Source organism: Thalassophryne amazonica, chromosome 17, assembly GCF_902500255.1.
Source record: "Thalassophryne amazonica chromosome 17, fThaAma1.1, whole genome shotgun sequence".
NCBI classification, from domain to species: Eukaryota; Metazoa; Chordata; class Actinopteri; order Batrachoidiformes; family Batrachoididae; genus Thalassophryne; species Thalassophryne amazonica.
Genome location: NC_047119.1, coordinates 64,161,987 through 64,168,641, shown reverse-complemented (window position 1 = coordinate 64,168,641; position 6,655 = coordinate 64,161,987).

Here is a 6,655-nt window from a genome sequence, read left to right as displayed (position 1 = left end):
CAAAGTGTAAAATAGAGAAAAAGAACATTGTTTCTGATGGAGGATCAGTTGAGCCCATTGGTCCTCTTTTCCTGCATCAGTCTGTTGGTTGAGGAAAGGTGGGTGTTGGGTGGTTCTATATTAGAGTTCATTGGTTTAGGAAGGTTGGCTGTTCTGTAGGTTTATTTTTTCCATTAGAGGTCATTGTTACATGAAGTGCAAGTCCTGGGTTCTCCATTGGAGGCCACCTGTTTAGGAAGGTTGGGTGTTGGGTGTTTTTCTGTTAGAGGCCATTGGTCTAGCAGAGGTGGGTGATTGTTGGTTCTCTGTTTGGAACCTGTTGGTCCAGGAGTGACAGGTGTTGGGTGGTTCTGTAGTGGTGTTGTGTGTTGGGGGGGTGTGGCTGGACATTTTGGTGTTCTTTTCTTTTCTTTGCTCTCCAGGTGGTATGAAAACTGATTTGTCTGTGGAGAAGGTGCTGGCTGAAGAGTCCTTCACCCTCATCAACAGTATGTGCAGCACCTGTGGATGGTGCTCACGTGCAACCTTAAAGACTTTCAGCTGAAGCAGATAATTAGATGGCGTTCTGCATTTAAGCCATGTGTGATTCAAGCAGAATTGCCGGGAACTCGACCTTGTGATGTTCGTTTGTGAGACGCTGAGGACCGCGCCTGGGTTTGACACATCGTGCCTCTGAAGGAAGAAGGGTGAGGGACACATGCTGTCAGCACACATCAGAGGTGAATAATTGTTTGATTAATTGTTGATAGTAACTTGGTATTTTGTTATTCCAGTAGATTTGAATTGTGATGAGAATTGTGCAGCTCGCTTCTCACTGCCGTGGTGTGCGGACTGGTGATCCTCCACCTGTTGTGAGAAGCTGCTCATTTACATAAAGCTTAAAATACACACCTGAATGTGTTGCTGATAGTGTGTGCCTTTTGAAGGATATTGCTTGTAACTGCTGACTTACCTCACCTCTTCTATCCTTCGCAGAGAGTCGGTTTGTCGTGTCCACCTGGGGGGTGTTTGGCGGTAACAGTGAGTCCAGAAGCGTCGGGCTTCGATCCTTTTGGGCGCTGGAGAGCGTGCCAGCCTTCACTCCACCAGAATGACGCTGTTTTAGTTTCTACACTTTATTATGCACCAGAGGGTGAAAAAATAAATTGTTTTTGTTATTGGAACCGCTTTCTGGTTATTTTAGCGCTGGGTTCCATCGGACGCAGGTCCGCTCCTCAACCCGCGTCGACACATAACAGTAGTTCCCGGCCATTCCATAATGGACCCAGCGGCAGAGGCGGTTCCTTTCGCTGAAAAAGTTCAAGAACACTTGGAGAAAATATGGGAGCAATTACAGCATCTCGCAAACCAAATTAAACAAACAGACGCCCGTGTTACGGAGCTTGCAGCGTAAGCCGTTCCGCTTCCTGCTGCTCCAGCTGCGGCACCATCGATACCGGTGCAGATAACTCCGTCACCCAGAGATTCGGCGTCCGAACTGATTATTTGTCATCCGGAGCCTTATGCGGGAGACGTTGAAGCCTGTGCTTCGTTTTTGATGCAATGTTCTCTGGTTTTGCTCAGCGACCGGCTTCCTTCTCTTCTGATGGGAGCCGTGTTTCATATGTGACAAATTTGCTCCGAGGTGACGCCTTAGCTTGGGTCACAGCGTTGTGGAGTAACAACTCGCCATTGTTAGGATCCTTTAAGGATTTCTCCCGGGAGTTCCGACTGGTTTTTGACCATCCGGTGAAAACGAATACCGTTGCCCAACGGTTGCTGAATCTCAGGCAGGGGAGGCGGAGTGCAGCGGAGTATTCCGTGGACTTCCGGATTTTTTCTGCTCAGTCAGGTTGGAACGCCGCAGCTTTACGAGGAGTGTTTGTAGATGGGTTAAATGAGTCATTAAAAGACGAGCTGGCAGTCCGTGACGAGCCAAACGATTTAGATGAGCTAATATCGTTGGTGATTCGTCTAGATGATCGGATGAAGGAGCGTGGACGCGAGAGAGGGCGGCCATCTGAGGCGGGTTTTTTCGTCTCGGGGCTTTCCCCGACACAGATCTGGGCCGCCTCTTCTTCGCCCCACTGAGGCTCCTCCGACGGGACCTCTGGCTCCTCTTGCAGACGAGCCCATGCAGCTTGGACGAGCAGAGACCACTGTATTGCCCCGACATATAAGCGTCAAGAAAAATAATGGTGACGTATCTCCAGGTGTTCTGGGACAGGCGAAATAACACACACACACAAAAAAAAAAGAAAAAAAAAACTTGTAGGGGTTAATGTTTTTTTTTTTTTTAATAGGGGTTATAATTTGTTTGGGGAGTCAGAGGCGTGTCTGGTGGAGTGAACGTTAGGCGGTTAGAAGCCCGTCTGGGCTCACTTAATCGTTATTTTTTTATGTGTATTTAGGTATTTTCTGTTTGGGTTTTGGGGTCGTTTTGTTTTGTTGTTTTTTGTTTCCCTACATCCCTAACCCCAACCTCACTTGTCCCAAGACCGTTCGTCTTGTGGGTTGTGGGGTAGTGCAGGTTGGTCACGCTGAGCGTTCTCAGTAGACCTCTGCACCTAGGGGGGGTTGTTAGGGGCGTTTTTCTTGGTTTGGTTAGGGCCCGGTTCCACTCCAGCCTCGGTGAGCCTTTGAACCGTTCGTCATTGGTGTTGCCGGGGTGTGGTGCAGCGGGAACATACCTAAGTCGGAGGGGTGGGCCGATCTGTTGCCGTTCGCCATTTCGGTAGTTCCACCCCTCCCGAGAGGCTGGGGTATGGTCGAGTTGGGGCACTGGACGTATTTCCGGTTTTCCGCTGCGCCTTGGGGTTGGGGCTGGGTTAGTTTTTCCTGTTCCCTTCCCCGGCTTAAGGTTTTGAGCCGTTCGCCAAAATTGAGCCGCCGAGGGGCTCTGGAAGGGACCTGGGGTCTTTCGGGGTGCCGGGGAAGGTAACAGGGTTTAACGGTTGTTTTATTTGCCCCCGGGGTTGTTTACGGTAGTCCTCCGGGGGTTGGACTTTGATTTTGTTTTGTTTCCTTCCGGGTTCCACCTCCAGGGTTGATGGGACGGTCCTCTGGGGGGGAATTGGCTTGTGGGGCCGACTAGCCAGGTGTGGCCGGGTCTGGGGTTCCGGGATTGTGGGGAGGGTGCCTCCTGGGGTTTGATGGTACGGTCCTCTGGGGGGCGCCGTTTGCTCCATGTATACCTGGGGACCTTTGTGGGATTCAGGTTCTGGCTATTCCTCCTGGAACCGGCGGTAAAGGCCTTCTGGGGGGGGGTTGGGCTCTGCAGGTCGTTCTGGGGGGGTTGTTTGTTATTTTTCTTTTATGCATTTATGTTTGTATTGTGTTTGTGGGGCTGTGTTGGGTTTTTGCGTTTGGGAGTTTTTCTTTTCTTCCCGGGGTTGGATGGGACGGTCCCCTGGGGAGGTTTTGGGTGGGTTTTATGTTTTTTCTTGTGTGTTGGATTGTACTGGGGACTGTTTTGGGGTTTTTGTTGATGCCAGCCGGCCTTCCAGCTGCGGTGCCCTGTCCTGCTGTCTGTGGTGGACCTTGGGAGCATTGTGCTGTCTGCTACCTGACGAGGACCCCGGAGGGAGGTGCTGTTCTCGGGCCTGGTCTGTTCAGTCGCCGGGAGGCTTCCCGTTAAAGGGGGGGTACTGTTGTGTGTTAGGGGGGTGTGGCTGGACATTTTGGTGTTCTTTTCTTTTCTTTGCTCTCCAGGTGGTATGAAAACTGATTTGTCTGTGGAGAAGGTGCTGGCAGAAGAGTCCTTCACCCTCATCAACAGTATGTGCAGCACCTGTGAATGGTGCTCACATACAACCTTAAAGACTTTCAGCTGAAGCAGATAATTAGATGGCGTTCTGCATTTAAGCCATGTGTGATTCAAGCAGAATTGCCGGGAACTCGACCTTGTGATGTTCGTTTGTGAGACGCTGAGGACCGCGCCTGGGTTTGACACATCGTGCCACTGAAGGAAGAAGGGTGAGGGACACATGCTGTCAGCACACATCAGAGGTGAATAATTGTTTGATTAATTGTTGATAGTAACTTGGTATTTTGTTACTCCAGTAGATTTGAATTGTGATGAGAATTGTGCAGCTCGCTTCTCACTGCCGTGGCGTGCGGACAACTGATCCTCCACCTGTTGTGAGAAGCTGCTCATTTACATAAAGCTTAAATACAGACCTGAATGTGTTGCTGATAGTGTGTGCCTTTTGAAGGATATTGGTTGTAACTGCTGACTTACCTCACCTCTTCTATCCTTCGCAGAGAGTCGGTTTGTCGTGTCCACCTGGGGGGTGTTTGGCGGTAACAGTGAGTCCAGAAGCGCCGGGCTTCGATCCTTTTGGGCGCTGGAGAGCGTGCCAGCCTTCACTCCACCAGAATGACGCTGTTTTAGTTTCTACACTTTATTATGCACCAGAGGGTGAAAAAATTAATTGTTTTTGTTATTGGAACCGCTTTCTGGTTATTTTAGCGCTGGGTTCCGTCGGACGCAGGTCCGCTCCTCAACCCGCGTCGACACATAACAAGTGGAGGCCGTTGGTCCAAGAAGGTTGGGTTTTGGATGGTTCTCCAAAGACTCAATGCACATTTACACACCCATTTTACAATAATTTATTCAAATGACATGCAAATCCAGTGTTGTGTAATTTGTCTCCATTTGATGCTTTGAATTTGTTTTTATCTGTGTTAAGTTTTAAAGATTGTTTTTTGATGCTCGTGTTCAGCACCTTGATATTTTTGACTGGAAAGTGCTCTAAAAGTGAATAAATGATTAAATTATACGTCACATGAGATACACTCTGACTTCACTGTAGCTTTAAAATAATCAGAACCACTGAAAGTTGGTATTTATTAGTCGTTTATTTGGTTTTTGTTTCAACGACTAAAACTTCTACATACTGAAATCATTTTACAAATGAATGTTCCTCACACGTTCTTCCAAATGATCTCATGATGATTCCTCCGTGTCCGTGCTCAAACTGTCCGTAGTGAAGGACGATGATGACCCAGTGCATGCTGGGAGAGCGTCCAGCTCCTGGTGTGTCCCTGACCGGATCTTCACAATGTGAGTGATGTAGCTCTGGAGAGTCTGACTCAACTGCAGCGATCCTTCAGTGTCTCCAGTAGGGCTACATCCTCCTCCATCTGAACATGACAAACACACGTTACACAACTACTCACACATGTTCTACACAGGCAACAAGTCAGCTGGTAAAAATCCTGTTGGCACCTTGATCATTTTCTCCATCGCACTGGTCAGTTCACGCCGCAGTTGACAGATGGTGGCTGCAGCTGAGCGATCTTGTTCCTCAGCATCACTTCTGGCCTTCAGCATCTGCAGGAAAAGACAGAGTGTCAAAGTCAATGAAAGAGCTGCAGCAGCTGAGCACCAACACCCTCTGAGGTATGAACGTGCACGGTGCACGTCACATGATCAGAGCTGAACAGACTGCAGGTGTTGTCACATCGCACCTGTTTGTGAGCATCATCCAGAGACTCCTGGAGCTTTTGGACCTGCAGGGTGTAGCTGCTGGTTTTCAGTTCCAGCTGGTTGCTGAGGGCTTTCAGATCATCGTTCTGACTCACAGACTCCTTCAGCTTTCTGCAGGAGGAGACGGAAACAAAAATACGTCATTTTCTGATGACTTTCTGCTCATCTGGTTCATTGTTGTTGTTAAAAGTCCTGATATTCAGCTTGTATTGAGTTAAATCATGATTTTAATCAATAATGGATGATTTGTCGGTCGCAGACTGTAATTTAAGACGGTTATTTAAAGTGAGATGTTAAAATATTCTTCCTGTGTGTTGATGTGCTGTTAATTTCTTGATTTCATGTGTGAATATACTCAGCAACAAAAATCTCAAGAGAAATTCTTAACTATAATTCATCAGTTATTCAGAGAAAATGTTACTTTGTTTTAAATATTTCACAACTCTTAAGACTTTTAAGACTATATAATAAAACATATATGAACATGAAAACACCTTTTACTGACATCAATGAGTACAATCTTTATACATTTATAGTTTTTTTTTTATCATAAAAATCAATGTTTTTATTTTGTACAGTGTCCGGACAAGCAGCAGTGACCTCTAGTGGCCACCAGGACATTGTGATCAGCAACAAGGCTTTTCCAGCTACTTGATAGACCTGACGGCAGAATTCATAAAAGGTGCTTTTAAAATTAGTCAATCAATGTTTGAACATGATTCCCAAAACCTGTATTGGTCAAAAGTTAATCACATCATCTTTTATGTACCAACATGAGACCCTGTAAATAACAACATGCTGGAGGTCTTCCACTGATACTAAATGTTAAAGGACTGTGATCATGTGATCGGACGTCCCCACTTATTCCTGGGACTTATATGTGAATCTCAAACTGAAGCACTGATCTCAGATCAGGGTCTTGGACAATAAGAAGACTTGGTGGTCAGGAAATAAAATGTGCTGTGTGCTGCTGACAAACAAAAGCTGAAGGTGTGAGAAAGAAGAGACGGTCACTTTTGACTGTTGTGTGGGCCGCCAGAAGAGGAGGTACTGCTGGCCCACCACCAGAGGGCGCCCTGCCTGAAGTGCGAGCTTCAGGCACGAGGGGGCGCTGCCGCCTTACAGGAACAGCCGAGGTGACAGCTGTAACCGATCATCTGCACTTCACCCCGGATAAAAGCAGGA